Source organism: Rhinichthys klamathensis, unplaced genomic scaffold, assembly GCF_029890125.1.
Source record: "Rhinichthys klamathensis goyatoka isolate OS25496 unplaced genomic scaffold, OSU_Roscu_1.1 h1tg000109l_1, whole genome shotgun sequence".
NCBI classification, from domain to species: Eukaryota; Metazoa; Chordata; class Actinopteri; order Cypriniformes; family Leuciscidae; genus Rhinichthys; species Rhinichthys klamathensis.
In genome coordinates, this window is record NW_026606647.1 from 3,982,159 (window position 1) to 4,001,546 (window position 19,388).

The following is a 19,388-nucleotide window of genomic DNA, read 5'->3' on the forward strand; positions in this document are numbered from 1 at the left end:
TATTTCTCCAATACTGTTTGTAGCAGCCTTTGAGATAATCCTCATCGGGGCAAGGCAAATGGTTGGGGGGATCAAACTGCCAACTGGCAAGAGGCTTCCCCCACTGAGGAGTTACATGGATGATGTCACCAGCCTCCTTCAGACAGCAGCATGCACATCAAGACTGCTGAAGAGGATGGACGAATTGATGTCATGGGCAAGAATGAAGATCAAGCCCTCCAAGTCTCGGAGCTTGTCCCTCAGGAGAGGAGTCAGAAATGACAATACCATCTTCGTCATTGGAGGGGAAAAAATCCCACTTCTATCAGAGCAACCGATCAAAAGCCTGGGGAGGCAGTACACTGCAGACCTATCTGACAAACAGATGGGGAAAACCGTCATGAAGCAGCTCTCCGACGGACTGGCAAGGATCGACCAAAGCCAACTCCCTGGGAAGTTTAAGGTCTGGTGCTACCAGTTTACACTCTACAGGAGGGTGATGTGGCCCCTGAAAATGAGTGAGATTCCCTCATCAACTGCAAGTAAGATGGATGGAAAAGCCAACTCATTCATCCGAAAGTGGTTGGGGTTGCCACGGTGCCTATCTGAAACCGGTCTATTTGGAAAAAACATGCTGCAGCTGCCACTGCAGTCCATACAGTTGGGCTACATGCAAGAAAAGACCAGGTTGGTTCTCGAGCTGAGGGAGTCCACAGACGAGTCAGTAAAGAACGCAAATGCCAAGGTTCCTACTGGCCGCAAGTGGAATGCCCAAACCGAGGTCGATCAAGCTGTCGGTCGGCTACAACACCGGGAGATCATGGGCAGAGTTCAGGTAGGAAGAGCAGGTCTAGGATGGGGTGAGACGCCACGCTTTTGGTCCAAGGCCAATCCCAAGCAAAGGAAGGAGATGGTGGTAGCAGAGGTGACGAGGATGGAGGAAGATCGCTACAAAATCAAGGCCGTGGCGCAGGGTCGACAAGGAAGCTGGACAACCTGGGAGGGAATCATGAACCGGAACATCAGTTGGTCAGACGTGTGGAAGATCCCACAGGCAAGACTTAGTTTCCTTATTCGTTCAACCTACGACACGCTTCCCTGCCCTCGGAACCTCCACCAGTGGTTTGGAAATGAAGAATCCTGCGTACTCTGCAATGCTCCCAACGCAAGTCTCCAGCACATCTTGGCAGGCTGTAAGATCGCTCTCTCACAGGGACGCTACAGATGGCGCCACGATCAGGTCCTGAGAAAGCTAGCCGAAGTACTTGAGGAGTGTCGACAGGGTGGCAACCAACCACCATCAGCAGAGGACCCCACCATCTTTGTGTCGGAAGGAGGGGTAAGGAGAAGCACCAGATCAAGAGAAACAGCAAGGCTCTTCTCCCCCAACCAGGAGTGGGACATGAGGGTTGACCTAGATAAGCAGCTCCGGTTCCCCACGGAGATAACCACCACATCTCTCCGGCCAGACATAGTGGTGTGGTCAACCAAGGCGAGATCGACGCACCTCATTGAGCTCACTGTACCACTGGAGGAGGGGATCGAGGCCGCCTTCGAACGGAAGAAGGCCAAGTACTCGGAGCTTGCTGCCGAGTGCCGGGAGGCTGGCTGGAAGACGACCATCCACCCAGTGGAGGTCGGATGCCGAGGTTTCCTTGGGGTGTCAACCATACGCCTCTTGAGGGAAGCAGGAGTGGCCGGAGGGAGGCTAAGGAGGGCAACAAAGGATCTGGCAGAGGAGGCAGAGAAAGGTAGCTTTTGGCTCTGGCTGAGGAGGAAAGATAGGTGTTGGGGGAAGAACATCTAACCCCAGATAACAGCAGCAGGGAGAACAGCTATCAGCTGCAGGGGGTGACAGGGAGACGTCCCTGTCACTGCTCCGCCACCTGGAGACGTTCCAGAATTAAAGGAGCGAAACGTCGGTGAACGGTGGTTTCTGGCTGATGACCCTGCAGCTGACCCATGGGCACTGGAGGAGGTGCGACAGGCAGCAATGCCCAGCAGGTGGTAACATCTTCCTGTGCAATTACAAGGTAGTACCGTCTCTATTATTGGGTATAGCTACAGTAACATCTTCAGCTAGTCAGCTTGAGATCCTTTCCATCTAAACTGGTTATATTTCTTAAGCCCAGTAGTGAATGTTTTATGAGCAGTAGCATAACCATATTCATCCACACAGTCACACAGAGCCAAAGCACCACCAAAACAATGTTCTTCTGCAAAATGCATTTAGTTTACCACTAGAGAGCCTCAAGTTACATAGTGCACTGTGGCGAGCAGGACGAGGCCGAGGGCCGTGGGAGGAAGGAGCGAGGCCGGTGTCGTGATTACTGATGAGCGACACCTGCGTGACGCACCGGTCTCGTATCTCTCATGGAGGAGCAGAAGCATAAAAGGAGGAGCGACGACAGTGGAGATCGAGAGAGGCCGTGCGTTGCGCAGGTGTCGCTCATCAGTAATCGCGGCCGTCCTCCCACGGCCCTCGGCCTCGTCCTGCTCGCCACACGCACATTTTGGTGCAGCTTTTTTCCAGTAATGAGCTACATTTTCCAATAAGTTGCATGACAAAATGCTCCATCACTTTTTAATGTCAACCAGCACACTACTGCACAGCCAGTGACCCGAGACACTTTTCAGATGCTCTCTCCTGAACAGTCCTCTCTGTAGCCTTGAGAGTCTGATTCATTCTAGTAAATCGTTCATTCATTCGTATAACTTTTTTCAATCTCTGTTATATACTGTAAATTGGGCTGTATTTAAGTTTATTGTTGAATTTAGCGTACATGTACTGTATGTTTTGAAGTGCATTCAGCAGTCACCTTAATTGAGTTAATTCATTAAAAAAACTTTTGTTTTTGTGACATGGAAATACAGATCTGATTAAATTATAAATTATATTTAGAAAGATGTAAGACTCTTCAACACCCCCTTTGAAGAGTTTCAGTGTTATGCGTTCATAACTTGTAGTGTAGTTACCTATTTTGTTTCTTGACTGTCATTTTACTGCATGAAATTGTGAGTAGCTTATAGTTTCAAAGCAGCTTCCCCAACATAATTACATAGGCTTAAGGTTGCATCATAAATTATAATGACAGCTTTATATATTGAGTTGTTTAATATGTTTGACCACGCACTTGTGATTTAATGGTCCGTTAATGATAAACCACCTCCAGAGTGTGTATATCTTTGTATGTTCCATTTGTGGTATTTAGATGTCATTTATGATATGATCTTTTTAATTAAAGTGCGAATCTCTCACTTAAGGTTAGTGGTGACCTTTTTGCTTGTCTAACACTTTAATGGAAACCTTTTTAATGGATTCCTTGCTTTAATAATGCACAGATGAATAGAAAGCATAGACTAGCTTCATATAGACAATGTAGGAATGTATTAAGTCCTAAACATTTAAATGGTTATTTGTTTAAAGTCTGGAATTTCCCCTGCTTATTAAAAGTTACGTTCATCTTCATTACAGTAGTGAATATCAGATCAGCTGACGAACGAGACACCTCAACATTTGTATTACAAATGCCTCAATGATTCTTTTGAAATCTGAATACAGATTTTGCTTTGTAAGGCATGCGCATGCAACTTAATTTGTCATTGCAGTTATTCACTGTGGTTATGTAATTATGTTGTGTTATATAATACTGTTTAGGTGTTTTCATTAACAGCATGTATTTCGAAGCAATTAAAGATAACAACTTAAATGTTGGTTAAATGTATAATTAAAAGTATAATTATAATATAATTAAATGTGAATTAAAGACATAAAGCTTTATTTCCAAGTCTTTTATTCTATTATCGAGCATCTTTGTTTTATTTGTCGCTTCGAGCAAGACGATGCATTCTAAACGTTTTTTATGTTGTATAGTGAAATTTAGTAATACGGGATTGTATGTATTGCAATGTTTAATGTATATTCAAATCATTTTATGCTAATAATCCGAGATAAATAATATTTTCTGCATAATTACTTAAATAAATAAATCTATTTTGTGTTATGTCAGTTACCTGTGTCTGCAGTGTGAAGTGGACACACCCATCTTAACGATTTCTACATTTCGCTTATCCTGCCTGAAAAGACCATTAACATTACAGATAATGTTTCAATTAATGTAGGTGCATATATCTTAAAAACTATTCATTTGCGACTGATATGCTGCAAATCGGGTGATTTTAGGTCAATGTGTGTTGCTGTAAGTCAACTCAACGCCGCTCAAGCGCTTCAGGTGGCTTGGCAGTTTAGAACGCAGTGAGAAATCCCGTCATTTATAAAGATCAGCCCAGGATGCATCATAAAAAGCTGGATTGTAATGTTAGGGCAAATGTGGCTTCAGGGAAGTTGTGATATTAACAGTGAGCATGGCACAGAGGTATGATACAGTTTGTGTATGTGAACACTGCAGGGTGATCTTAGCTATCTGAAAGATTAAGAAGAAAGCAGCATGGAATGTTTAGATCGAGTTCATGGCTTTGCCTCTAGCTTAGAGCCATAACCTATTTAGCTGTCTCAGTAAGGCTGGAAAACCCTGTAGTTGTTCCCATCGATAAAATAACCCTGGGGTGTCTGTAATGAGGGCAACAGCACATGCCTCCAGCTCTGCCAGCAAGCATATGCAACCCTCTTTTGGGGGCTGAGGTTGACCCCGCAGAATTCTGCGGAATAATCATGAGCACTGCCAACATTTCTCCACAAGTCAGTGGCCCTCTTATCTGTCACTTGGTCTGGGTGGGCTAAGATGGTCAGAGAAAAATGACACTTTTCACACCTTTGGGAAGGCTGCCTGCTGGAGAACATCACGGTCTCTATTTCTCTTTCGAGAGGGTGTGAAATAGAGGGTTTGAGTTTTGAAGTACCAGATAAGCACCTGAGTTAGATGGTGAGTTTGAATGCGAAGAGAGATGATGAATGATGGAAAGAAGAGAGGGTGAAGCGAGAGAGGGAAGAACAAAGATTACTGTGGGTGTAAAGGTGAGTGCTTGAGACGGGCACGGACAGAGGGGAATGCGATGTGGAGAATGTGAATGTGCAAGAGTGGGGAGAAACTGCAGGGAGGTGAGACGGGAAGGGAGTGGAATGAGAAGAGTGTACATGGAGGACAGAGGGAGGGGTGAGAAATGAGTTGGAGTAAAAAGCACTGTAAGCACTTTTTCGCTTCACTGGAAAGTACATGAATCTGAAAGGAGTTTTCTCCAAGAGGGAATTCCTACAGTGAAACTGGCTTTTTCTTTGAGCGCTATTCACAACTACTTTGTGTCTATTCCGAGTCTTATGTAAAGCTTTAGTTCACCTAAAAAGGAAAATCCTGTCATTATTTACTCATTCTCATGTCATTTTTGAAGAGTATCCTCGACACAAATCAATATAATGAATTGATTGATATAGGACTAGGGCTTTCAAGCTCCAAAAAAACTAACTTTTCGACTCATGTGCTTTATTCAAAGTCTTTTGAAGTCATACAATAACTTTGTGTGCAAAAAGACCCCAAAAAAGTAAAAAGAGAAAAGTAGCAGTGTTTCATGATCTTGAATGTGATCTTTTCAATGAATCCAGTTTACAAATCAGACAGGTCTCACTGACTCGATAAATATTCTAAAATTCAGCATGTTCCTCACACAAAAGCTACCTTATAACTTGATAAAAGTGGTACAAATTACTCTTATTATAATATATAATATAATCTTATTACAAGTCCACATGAGTCATTTGTACCGCTTTTGTGATACATTTATTGTGATTTTTTCCATCCTTTTTGAAGCTTGAAAGCTCGAGTCCCCAACTCATTGTAAAAGTTTCATATGAGAGTGAGCAAATGATGACAGGATTTTCTTTGTTGGGTGAACTATCCCTTTTAAAACATGAACAGAAAAGAACAGGCTTGTTTCTGAAATTCAAAATGTTCACAAGGTCATCCTACTTTCTTTTAATTGGATAAAAATCGAATGCAGAACAGTTCACAGAAATTTCTTTAACTAGAGACTTTCACCAGGAGGTAAATTCGCAGGCTTTCAATGAAGACAAAAACAGCAAGCTCCATTATTAGGCCATAGGGGATGATAAGTGTTAATTAGCATTGTCTCAAGAGGATGAAAAGTGACTGTTTTTCTTTGAGAGTACAACATCTATGAGGAACTCACTCCACATGATATAAATGTTTGTGGCAGTTATTAAAAAGGCACACTTTAACACCAATCCAACTCCAGTGGTGGCGCTAGGCCGACAGCCCCCTAAAGATCCCCTAATGGCTTTCCTGTGTTTTACTCTCTCTCACTTTCATTACAAATAAAAAAGTCATTATAAACCTAAAAAATAAAATAAGGTTTAATAAATGTTTGAATGTGCCTATAAACAATGGTTTTGATGGGGGAGGAGTCAATTGCACGCTCAGGTACTGGGAATAGCGAATAGTGATCATATTAAGCTCCTCATCAACAGCGGTCAGAATTGATATAAATTCTTGCACTTTGTTGCCCTAGCGTAGTGGTGATGAAAAAGAGAAAATGTTGTTTTCGATCTTACATGCTAAGCTATAGCGCGTTAAACCACGTCTTTAAAGGTGCAGTGTGTAACATTTTTGAGTATTTATTAACAGAAATGCAATATGACATCCATAACTATGTGTTCAGTGGTGTATAAAGAACTTACTTAATAAACCGTAATGTTTTTATTACCTTAGAATGAGGCATTTATATCTACATAGGCGCGGGAATCCCCTTCTATGAAGGTCGCCATATTGTGACGTCATGTTTCTACCGTAGCCGAACGCGAACAAACAGCGTTACAGAGCGCGTTTCGTCACTACATTGAAAGAGAAGCCGCAGGAAGCTAGAAGAAGCTAGTCATAAACACCGTGAGTAGTAACTTTTCCCTTGTCAGTGGTGTAAATATGTAGTTGGATTGTTTCATGTAACTTAATTCTTCTCCCTCGCTGTGTTATGGCTTTGCTATGTGGGGATAAATGTGCTGGTTAAGTTCGTGAGACAGCTGATTAGTAGGCTACTCTTGTCATTGACCGTAAAACAGTTACAGGAATCACCAACCCGTTGATCTTGGAAGCATTTTAAGTCGATCGAGTTTCCAAAATCAGAGTTAAAAGCCTATTGTGTGTGTAGTAAGTGTGTCTAGGGGATGCGGAGGCACGCGCGCTGTTACAATCACATCATTTTTGCCGCACGCACTTTTGGGCTCATGCGGACGCGTCCAGTATAAACAAGGCTTTACGCTTTAACCAGCTCAGCCACAGTAACAGCTCATATTAGCCAGCTAAACTTTTACTACCCTGTTAGAAAAAATATATAGTTGCATAGTTTCATATGGTTCTTCTCCCTCGCTGTATTATGGGTTTGCTATGTGGGGAGAATGTGCTGGTTAAGTTCGTGAGACAATCAGCTGATTACTATTATTATATTATGTATTAAGACCCTTGATCCTCACCTGAAACTTTATCCATGATGTGGTTTATAATGGACTGTGGTACAGAAACTTGGTTTACTCTGGCTATTCTCTGCTGTCTCAGACTACGATGTTTGTCCCGTTTTAGCCACCGTAGCTTCTTCGAAAGGGAGGGGTGAGCGGTGGGCTGAGCCCTTAGTGCAAACTCGCAACCGAACCGCTAGATGTCGCTAAAAATCACACACTGGACCTTTAACTGTTGTGCTCATAGACTGTAAAAAGGTTGCGCCTCGTCTGCTTTTCAGTTTCAGTTTCTCGCGCTGCGTCAAGTTAAAAGTTCAACTTGTAAAAACACGTCTGGACACCCAACGCGTTCCTTCATTTAGTTCACTCATCATTATCTGTTCCGGCCAGAAGGTGGAACTGTCCCTAGACATAATAAATACATAGACATCTATATGTCTATGGGACTGTAAGTCGGAAAGTTTCAATAAAAGTAATTGATTCGGGATTGAAAATATACAGTAATAATAAAAATATTCAGCAACATTGATACCGTACTTAATAACTGTGCACACACACTTTACAATCTGACCTTTTAAATGTATAATTTAAGGGAAAATGGTAAATGAAACAAGTCCAATAGATGCTGGGTATTGAAGTTATTGATGCACTTTTTTTTGTCAACACTTTATTTTAAGGTGACGTAGTTACACGTTACTATATGTACTTACTATAGTAATACATTATGTATAATTACAAGTAACTAACCCTAAACCAAACCCCAACCGTATCTCTATAGTAAGTGCATGTTGTTAATTAATATTAATCAGTACTTATTTAAGAAAGTACAATGTAACTGTCACCTTAAAATAAAGTGTAACCTTTTTTTTATTAGCACCCCCTTTGAGCTGTTATTATTATTTTAAAACCATGCTTAGTCAAACTAATAAGCACAACTTATTACCTTAGCAAGCAAAAACCATTGCGCATTGTAATTTGCACCAATGTTGCTGATGCTGTCAACACTGTGAGGAAATGTTACATTATATATTAACATTGGTTTCTCTGTGGTTTAAAGTTACCATTTTACAAGTTTGTTGACTCTGTAATATGAATGCGGTTCCTTGGAGTCCATGGTGTCCTCAGGAGACATAACACAGATCTCCAGCTCAGATGGAAACAGAACTTTTCCACTGACTAATCTAAAGAGTTTACTCAAGCCTCCTGAGAATACATTGTTATTTCCTTAACTCATTTCTCAGGTTCACAAGTTGCTGAATAAATGAATGCAAATATCTTTATGCGGTTTTTAATGGAAATTTCTCTAATTAACATTATATTACTGAGTTTTGTAATTTTAAGATTAGCTAAATGTTTGTAATAGTTCTATGGTCTGCTTTTTAGAATTACAATTATATAAAATACCATATAATATACTGTTAAAAAACAAGGAGACATCTTGTTTTAACTGCATCTTTATTAACATAAAGGAAGAACTCATTGAAGCTGTGCTGACAAGTGGGAAACTTTTGTGTAATTAGGTGGATAAAATGTATATTTAATTAAATGGGAAAGCGTAGCACAAAAGTACAATTCCTTTCAGAGTTTGTGCTTTGAGAATGTATTCTTTATTCTTTCCTTTTTTGGTATCAAGAAGAGTATTCCTTTTTAACATAATTTGCCATTACAGTGGATGAATGCCAATCATTTTGGGTCTTTACAGAGTTGGCTGTGAATTAAGATTGTTCTCTTAAAGCTCCAGATCTGCATCATTTAAAGGGTTAGTTCACCCAAAAATGAAAATTCTGTCAGTAATTACTCACCCTCATGTTGTTCCAACCCCGTAAGACTTTCGCTCATCTTCGGAACACGAATTCAGATATTTTTTATTAAATCTAAGAGCTGTCTCACTCCTTCATATAGGCTGCTATAGTAATTGCATCTGCCGGGCCAGAAAAGTTAGTAAAGACATTGTTAAAATAGTCCAAGTGACTACAGTGGCTCCACCTTAAGTTTATCAAGCGACGAGGAATACTTTTTGTGCGCAAAAAAATAAAAAAATAACGACGTGAGTTCACGAGAGCGCCACGACGCATGCGCGAGAACTGAGAAGATGGCGCTCACGATCAGTTGATGGGAAAGTGTGAAATGTAAGCCATTCATTTTGCGGCATTGGTAAGGCACTTTTATGTTTTCTCGTTGGTTTCTCACAATTCGGACATCCAGGAAAGGCACATTTTAGAACCATTTTAAACACTAAATCGAGACCAATCTGCGTCATCTTCTAAGATCTTGCGCATGCGTCGTGGCGCTCGTGAACTCACATCAGAGGCTCACACAGAAGAAAATGAATAGTTGAATAAAATATAGTTAAAGGTACACTGTGGAACTTTTCAACCTTTATAATATATTACCAAAACCCATTGAGATGGTACATCGACTTACAATAGGTTGAATGACACGTCTGCCGAAGCCTGAAGGTGTCTGTGTCGCTTTTACTAGCACTATGTAACTTCGGGTTTCGGGTAGGAACCCGAGCACAAAAAGAACTACAAAATTCGACCGCTTTACGGCATACGTCACTTCCCCCACCACCCCAACTTCCTCAAATTCTAACGTGAGAGCTCAACTCGCGTTTGATTGCCGGCGTCTGTATGTTGTCGTCATGGCTGAATCAACAGCTACTCGGAAGAAAGCGAAGAAAGCAAAGATTTTGTCAGAGGAGACCAAAAAAAGAAAAAGGGAGAGTTTAAAATAAACATCGGCATAAAAGTGTATATATAATGTAATATTTACTGCGAATTCGTGTAACAAAACTGATATAAGTCACAACATACTGCCGTATACAATGTAAATGTTTTTTTTTCCTTTCAGCTCATATATGTTTGTATTTGTGTAAAAGGAAAAACAAACTGAAGACTACAAATAACGGAAATATGTAGTGAGTTATATCAGTTTTGTTACACGATTTCCCGACTACTCGATTTCATCTCCAACCCATTGCAAAGAGATCCTGAAGACGTTAATTGTTGGCTTCAGGTGTGTTTGATTAGGGTTGGAGATGAAGTGTGCAGGACAGACGATCGGCAGGAGCAGGATTGGGCAACCCTTGTCAATGCGACTTACCTGATCAGACATTGTTTTCTGCGTATGCTACTTTTATTCAATTTGTTTTCTTTATAGGATTTATATTATTAATCTTATATTTATATTATTATTTTGGTCAGTAGTGAATCGATTAACTTTCTCCAACATACAAATCAAATGCCGTCTGCACACACATAAAGACACGGGAGGTTGACTGTTTGTTGACTTTTGCGACAATGCTGCGGCGCTTGTGGCCTCTAGGGGCACTAGACGTGAAAATTACAGGGCGAGCGCACCCTAGTGGCCAAAAATTCCACAGTGTGCCTTTAAGATATTAAATAGTAAACTTAAGGTTGAGCCACTGTAGTCACTTGGACTATTTTAAACAATGTCTTTACTAACTTTTCTGGGCCGGCAGATACAATTACTAGCAGCCTATGAAGGAGTGAGCCAGCTCTCAGATTTCATCAAAAATATCTTAATTTGTGTTCCGAAGATGAACGAAAGTCTTACGGGGTTGGAACAACATGAGGATGAGTAATTACTGACAGAATTAAAAAAAATTGGTGAACTAACCCTTTAATGTCTCAGAACAATACAAAACACTGATCTCTGCCATGTGTGAACAAGCATCATTCAACATTACATCGTGCAGATTGAATGTATAACATTGGTTTTTGGAAGATAAAGTGCTTGTGAAACTTTTCACTACAGTACACAGCAAATATACATCCCTAGTCTTAAATTATGTCCATTATAGCTAAATAAAATTGATAAATACACAACTGGATTCATACTGATACTTTTGTCTACATTAAAATGGCTGCCAATGGGGAAAAATGCTTTTTGGGCCCAGACAGTGATTCAAAACTTTGACCCCTGACCCCTTTGATTCTACTTTACAATTTCATTAGTTCTTGTTAGACTTTGCAGCAACATGCTCATTAGGGCTGTCACTTTTTATTCGATATTCGAATATGCATTCGAACATGACGTGAAATATCCGTAATCGAACTATAAATAAACTAACCGGTTTTTAAAGTGCCATGTTTAGCGCGTTTGTTTTTTATTTTATTGTTTGCCATCTCATCCAGTAGCGGGCACTCTAAACGTATTGTAGCGTAAGCTCATGACCAAATCAAGCGAATAATAGCCAATAGCCACCCTGTTTTGAAAATGGAAGATAACGCACAGAACGGCCAGCCTGAGCGGATAATTTCTACCCCAACTCATCTAAAAAGTAGTGTCTGGAAATGGACAATCCGATTGATGAATCCGAACACGGTGTTTACATGAACGATACATAAAGTAATGTGGTTATATGTCACAAGATTCAAATCGGAATTGATTTTTTGACATGCGCACACTGCACGAATATGCCGCTGTTCGCGCATAACTATTCTCCTCTATTGGTTCTTTATTTGTTTTAAACAGCAGACTTAATATTTATCCGTTTCTGGTCATGATTTGGAGACGATGAGCATGATTTGCCGTGCTGCTTATATTGATCACGGAGTAAAACCCCGCGCCCAAAACCAGTTGTCTGTGGATGAGAATCTGAAACAAGTACTGGTGGGATGTTGTTCTGCTCCACTTCACAGACGCTGAGTGAAATGAGATTTTTTTAATAACGGAACACTCATTTATATGACACTTTATTCAACAGGAAGAACAGCTCGCTCCGTGCGTAATACGTCATTGCACATGCGCAGTCCTTTTAGTTTCGGTTTTCAATCCGATCAAGTGTTTACATGTTCTCTCGATCGGATTACAAAAGGAGTAAACCATCGGATCGATTAAGGTGTTTACATGAAGGTTTTTTAGTCCGATTGAGCCGTCAATCCGATTATAAGGGTTCATGTAAAGACGCGCAAATACCTGTGTGTGCCAGGCACGTGTGCGCGCTCCGAGCGCGTGTTCTCCACCGCGGGGGACATCGTCAATAAAAAGAGAGCCGCACTTGATCCAGATCAAGTTGATAAATTGGTGTTTCTAGCAAACAATATTAAGAAATGAATTAGGCTAGGCTATATAGGCCTTACTCCTGCTGCTGTTTAAGTTGTCACGTTATTGTTTGTGCCGTGCTGTTCCGCTTCAGTTTTTTCCCATATGTAGCCTAATTTTGTGATTGGCTATGCATAGTGGCACTTCATATAGATTAAGTTGATAACTTGCTGTTTAAAACATTAAGTAAAAAAAAAAAAGTTCAGACAGGCCTGAGTCCTGTTTATGACTGTCAGACTGTTAATAAATGTGTGATCTCCGTTACAGTGTTTTTTTTGGGGGTTTTTTTGGTGGGGGTGGGGGGCGCTCGTAGATATTCGAATATATTCGAATACATTGCTTGATATTTGATATCCGTTCGAATTAGATTTTTCTCAAAAGTGACAGCCCTAATGCTCATTTGTTAATGTAACTGCACTTTTTGGTTGTCTTCGCAGGTTTTTTACATGTTAATTACTGGGCACATGATGGATAGTTACACAGACTAGCATTTCTCTGAATATCCTAATGAAATTTGGCAAGAAAGAAAGAAACTCTTTTTAACACTTTGGATCACCTCAGACCCAGACTCCCTGCAGTGTATTTCCTGCGGGCCAATGCCCTGTGGTCGTGTCATGGCTAAATGCCATATTTATTTAATGCTGCTCCATACCATCCCCCTGGACGTGAATGCTCCAGAGCTTGCATAACTCTGCCTTGGCCTGTTTTATCATTCATTCAACAGGCCTTTATTTATATATTCTCTTTCTCAGATGATAAATGGCACAAGGAATTTAATTAGAGCTATGGGAGGAGAAGGGCCCTGATGAATCTGATACTGTGTGGCTCTCACACACAAATCAAAGGTGAAAGTGTGTGTGCGCGGGACAGCGGAGCAGGGAGATGTCATTACCACAAATGGCGTGATGTGCCTGTCAGGCGTGGTGGAATTAACTCACTCATTCTGATCTCAACAGCTGAGGGAGCCACTCTGCTCAGGGAAATCACTAATCTGTATGCAGGTCATCTGTGGACAGGACAGGAGCCGGAGCAGAAAATGATTCCTTACTCACAAGAGCCTGGGCCAGACAATTTACTGTAATGAGTGATATTCCTAGTCCTTTAGAAATTTCACATGACAATATTTCCACTCTGAAATACTTTCAAAGAATATTTTTTGAATGAAGCTTTATGGAGGCGAGTACACAGGTGCAAGAAACGTCCCTTGGGGTTACGACACTTTACTGGGTAAAAATAGGTTATTTTTGGAAAACCGCTATCAAATGATATGTTCTTTGAGAGCTGAGGGTGGTTTTGCAAATAAATAATGAGTAATACTGATGTAAACTATGGTAATTGCTTATAAAAAGGATTAGGCTTAATGGGACTACACAGACATTAAGCCATTCTGATGCCCACAAGAGTTCACAAAAAAATGAATGTTCTGTCATTATTTTCTCACCCTCATGTCATTCCAAACTTATATAGTGTTATTTGTTCTAAGATGAGATTTTTTATTTATTTATTTAATAGAGGCAATGCTTATCAATCAACAGTCAGACACTGTAAGCCAGAGTTAGCCCAGCAGGCAAATTTTCATCTGTTGCCCCTTGCCAGATTTTTAGCTGACAACCTTAAATAAACATGGTAAATTAATGGTCACATGGTAAGAAAAATCTCCATGATTAAGTAATGTTTCAACACACACACACACACACACGCACACACACACACACACACACACACACTGGTATTCCTATCATTATGGGGACATTCCATATAGGCGTAATGGTTTTTATACTGTACAAACTGTATATTATATCCCCCTAAACCTACCCATCACAGAAAACTGTCTGCATTTTTACATTTTTAATAAAACATTGTTTAGTATGTTTTTTTTAAGCCATTTTAATTATGAGGACTCAGGAAAGGTCCTCATAAACCACTTTTACATTGTAATAGCATTGTAATACCCATGTCATTATATTTTATTTTATTTATTTATTTATTTCGAACATGTATAGGAAACCAAAAAAAAAAAAACTTAATGACAAAAACAAAAACCTATTAATAACAACAAATACTCATCAAAACAGAAAGCAAAAAAAAAAAAAAAAAAAAAAAAATGTTAAAAAGGAAAAAAAGAAAGAAAACAATATTAACTTATACATGTCCAAAAAGGAGTAGGAAGAAGCATGAGCTTATTTAATCCTACCCCTTCTCACTACTTATCAATAATACTCTGGTGGCCGATCATCTTAATCTATTTTTCTCCATACACACAGAGAATACATAAATAACAAACATATTTACCTATATTTGTATCCACCATAATTATTAGACAATGCAAAAAAAAAGATAATTTATAAATTAACTGAGATCACCTATTCAACGACCTTCTTCATTCTCGTACCTTGTCAAAACTATACTTTTGTACCGCTTTTTGAACTGAGTTATGCTTGGACATTGTTTGAGCACTGAACTTAGTCTGTTCCACAACTTCACTCCACATAAATACAAAAACTTTTTAATGTCGTACGGAAAAAGGGATGTTTAAATTTGCACTCACTCCTAAAATTATACCTCCCTTCGCTATTCAATAACAGTTTTTGAATATTGCCAGGAAGTAAGTTGTTTTTTACCTTATACATTATTTTTGCTGTTTGAACATGAACCAGGTCAGTAAATTTGAATGTCCTTGATTTTAAAAATAATGAATTTGTATGTTCTCTGTAACCGCTGTAATGAATTATCCTTATGGCTCTTTTTTGCAACATAGATACTGATGATAGTCTACATTTATAAGTATTACCCCAAACCTCCACACAATAATTTAAATATGGTAATATCAACGCACAATAAAGAATGGGGAGTGGTTTGTGGTCCAAAATATGTTTTGCTTTGTTCAATACTGAAATACTTCTTGCAAGTTTATTTTGTACATGTTTTATGTGAGGTTTCCAACATATTTTATCATCTATTATCACCCCAAGAAACTTGTTTTCGTTAACCCTTTCTATATCCACACCATCTACCTGTATCTGGACTTGTGTACTCTTTTTACAATTACCAAATAACATGAATTATAAAAATTGCTGTCCTCATAAAACATAAACAAGCACACACACACACACACACACACACACACACACACATGTTGTGTTTTCATGTTTTAAATGAACAGTTCTTGAGAAAAACAACATAAAAGGTCTGTAAAAGAACCCCTGTGGTCACTATGAACTGTCGTTGTTTGGCAAAAAATAGCATAAATCATTAAAAAGGTTTCTACTGTTGTTCCACTGAAAATGAAAATAGCAGCATATATTGTTGGAATGACATCAGGGTGACTAAATAATAGCAGGATTTTCATTTCTGGGCGAATTAATGCTCGAAAGTGCATACATTTTGCATTGACATTTAGCTCATGGCTAAAGTAGACCTATAGCAATAGTAGTCGTTCTTCCTGAAATGCAATTGTACACAATGGTTATTATCCTTTGAATCAGCAGCTAATGAATGTGATGATGTACAACCACTGACATAAATTTGTCTGTCAGGACCTCTAAGGAAGGGGAAATGAATTGTTTTGTTTTTTAATTCATTAAATAAGTCTTTCCATTGCAGTGAACCACAGAGCAGGAACCTTGATTTTATATGCACTCTCCACACATTACCCTTCCCACAGCAGTCCCGACGGATTATCCAGACAAAAACAAGTCTGGTGAAATCAAACTATGGCAGACTGTTAATAACAAAATTATTTCAATCCACAAACTGCCAACCCTGCTGAGTAAATGTGAGACCTAGTAAGGTATGTGAGGGCTTGCCTTGCGATAAGGACATCCAGTGGGACACAAACAGACCTGTTGCCACATTCCACCATTTATTTCATAGGCCGTGGGAATTTTGCACGGGCACACAACATCTTTGCACACTTTTATTGTGTGTGTCCTGTTTACTAATGTTGTGGCGATGTAATTCCTTGTTTATCACTGCAGTAAAGAATCTTTGAATCTCCCCCGCATCAGCATCAGCTTAGAGTGCACACTCAATACTGTAAAACTTTTTTTTTTTTTCCCCCAGCGTTTGATGCTTGCCCGCAGCTTTGAAGCAGCACTCCAAAAACCTAATTAATATAACAGATTGTCACAGCACACAGACTGTGACAGTCTAGAACTCTCAAACAACAAGAAAATGTTTACACTCATTTTATTATATGGGATCATTCATAATCTTCCTGTTGAAAAGAACAAAGTTAATTTTACTTTGTGGATTATAAAATGCCAACAGCTTGACTCTAGGCTTCTTTGAACAAACAGACTCTTTCTCTGTTGTCTTTACATTGTTTTTGTCCAGATGTAATGGAATCACCTCAGATTAGTTCTGTTTATTCGGACGCTCAACACATTTTCACTTGGATGGCGATTAGACCTGAAGTGATGTTCTTTTCCGCCTACCTCTGAACTCCCTTTAGCTTCTGGAATAAAAGGTCACAATTATGGCCTGACTGCTCTCATGCCCACTGGCTTGTGATAAATGAGACTGGTATTATAATGAAGAGACCCACCTTTGGGGAGAGATAGCAAAAGGTCAAATGACTGTCAGCCCGTCGCAGGTACGTGGGGTTGGAGGGTGACAACCACCATAAATTATGAAGGGGGACAATCAGTTTAGAGTCATAATAAAAGAGGAGGTGCCACTAAGACAGAGATTAGAAACTCTTTTGATGTCAAGGACCCCTAAATATAATGATCTCCTTCTGATCTCCCTTCATCCTAAAATATAACGGAATATAAACTCATATTTTCCCGTACAACTGTATAGGAAAATATACAGTAATGTATGTTTTAATGAATAAACCCCACTTTTCTGTGTGACTTTTCTGTGTCTTAAAAGACATGTTGTTGGCAAAATAAAATAATTGGCTGCCCTGTCACAGTCCTAAAGCCAAAACAATTAAGTTGGAATTGTATCTTTTTTTTCTACTAACTATTAGAGCAATGTTGTATTATATACACAGAGAGAATTATTTCATAGCGCTTTTCCCACTAAATGCTGTTCCAAAGCAGCTTTACTGAGAATATTGCCTTACAGCCTCCAATGAGCAAGCTGAAGGCAACAAACACGATGAAAAACTCTCCAGAAAGATACAGCACAAATGCAAACTCTTCTTCAAAGTATATGTACATTGCAAGTATACAGAGAAATGAACTCGTAGAAACAAAAATAAGAAATGTTTGTTAATAGAATAAAATATTATTCTCATTATTATTTCCTTTAAACGTAGGATGAAAAATATGTGATAAAAATATTAAATATCCAAATATTAAGATGTTATTGTGAATGATTATTTTTTATTGCTTTTTTTTTTTTTTTTTTATCCCTCTGAAACACTCTGCATCCCCCTCACACTACCTTTTGGCAAACTGTGGGTCTGATGACACCAGTTTGAAAACATTAAGAAGCATTCAGAGCTCTTTTTGAATGTATTCAAACAAGTATGAAGTCATCACATTGAGTTTGGTATTCACTATGGTGACATTTTAAGGAAGTCTCTGTCATGTAGTGCACAGATGCCTACAGTTATCTTGCATTTACTGAGTTAGCACAGGTCACATTGATCAGATTTGTGTAGACTTTAGTGGGGTCAGTGCACTTAAAGCCTGGTCGGTTGAAACGGCTGGAGTAAATTAGCTGGATGTTTATAGGGCTCTATTCAGACATCAAAGCTGGAATAGATAATGAGGCCATTAGTCTTCCTACCTCAAATCACTCCAAAGAAGATAGGTCTTTTTCAAATACACATTCACACACACAATGACGCGTAGGCACATATTTTGATTGGACTGCTTCCACAGAATAGTTCTAATCGTGGCAAGTGTTTGAAATGGAAATTGATGTTGAGCTATTTATGCACCATTTCAGATGCAGTGACTCTTACACCTCAGAGACCCTGTCAAACTTCTGCATTCAAGCCCTGGCAAATTCTGCGTTATAGGGTTATATACAAATATATTACAAATAAATAACATTCATTAGTACTGATTAAATGCACATCCCCTATTAGTCTCTGGTTAACCCTATTATCTATTTTACAGCTTTCATTCTGACTGTAAAAAGCACAACAACAACAACAACTTTTTTTTCAAGCACAAGATTTAATGTACCATAATTAATGTATTAATGGTATGATCTGATTTCAAAATTACCCCTTTTTGGAGGCTAATTCAGACTAATGGCAAAGAGCATTTATGAAACAGCTGTTAAGCTTTTAAAAAACTCTGGCCTCATTCAGTTGTGTTAAAAATATCCATCTTTTACATTTCCTGCTTAGTAAATCAAGACCTCTTGCCCCCCAAAACACACTACTGAAAATATATGAAGTATCAGATGGCTATAATCCTGTGGTTTTAACAAATGTGATTTGGCATTTTTTCCTCACAGGTTGCATGGGTCAGATGCAATATTTAACCATGTACTCAAGTATGCAGCAGCCTTTGAGGGTATATACACAACTGCTGGGATTGTTTATAAAGCCTAAGAAATCCCTGAAAGTTTGTGGACCATGAGGTGTGATTATGTGTCTTTCCCCACATTCAATTCCTGTGGCTCCTACTGCCAGCTTGTACAGTGCCAGAACCTCATAATCCTTGTTAAAGTATCTCAAAGCTGACTCTGTCTTCCATCCAAACCACATTGGGATCAGCGGTGCTCCATCACTGAATACTGAATAATTCTGGCATTAATTTAAGGGCTGGTTCTAGGAATTCAGATTGCTACTGTATGGCTCTGTGTTTACTCATCAGAGCTGTTTAGGAATTAATCACAGTGGAAATATGTTAAGAGTGCGTGCTAAAAAATACCGTTAAGGCCAGGTTGTATTAAAATGGGTTCAATTTTCAATATTCAATCAACAAGAATAGTGACATGTATTTATGGT

General features: G+C 39.2%; 1 protein-coding gene across 1 annotated transcript in view; it reads left to right on the forward strand.

Annotated features, from left to right (window-relative positions):
• Positions 1-19,388, forward strand: part of LOC130087576 (gamma-aminobutyric acid receptor subunit gamma-3) — a 167,268-nt gene that overhangs the window by 76,456 nt on the left and 71,424 nt on the right. The gene's annotated exons all lie outside the window — the stretch shown is intronic.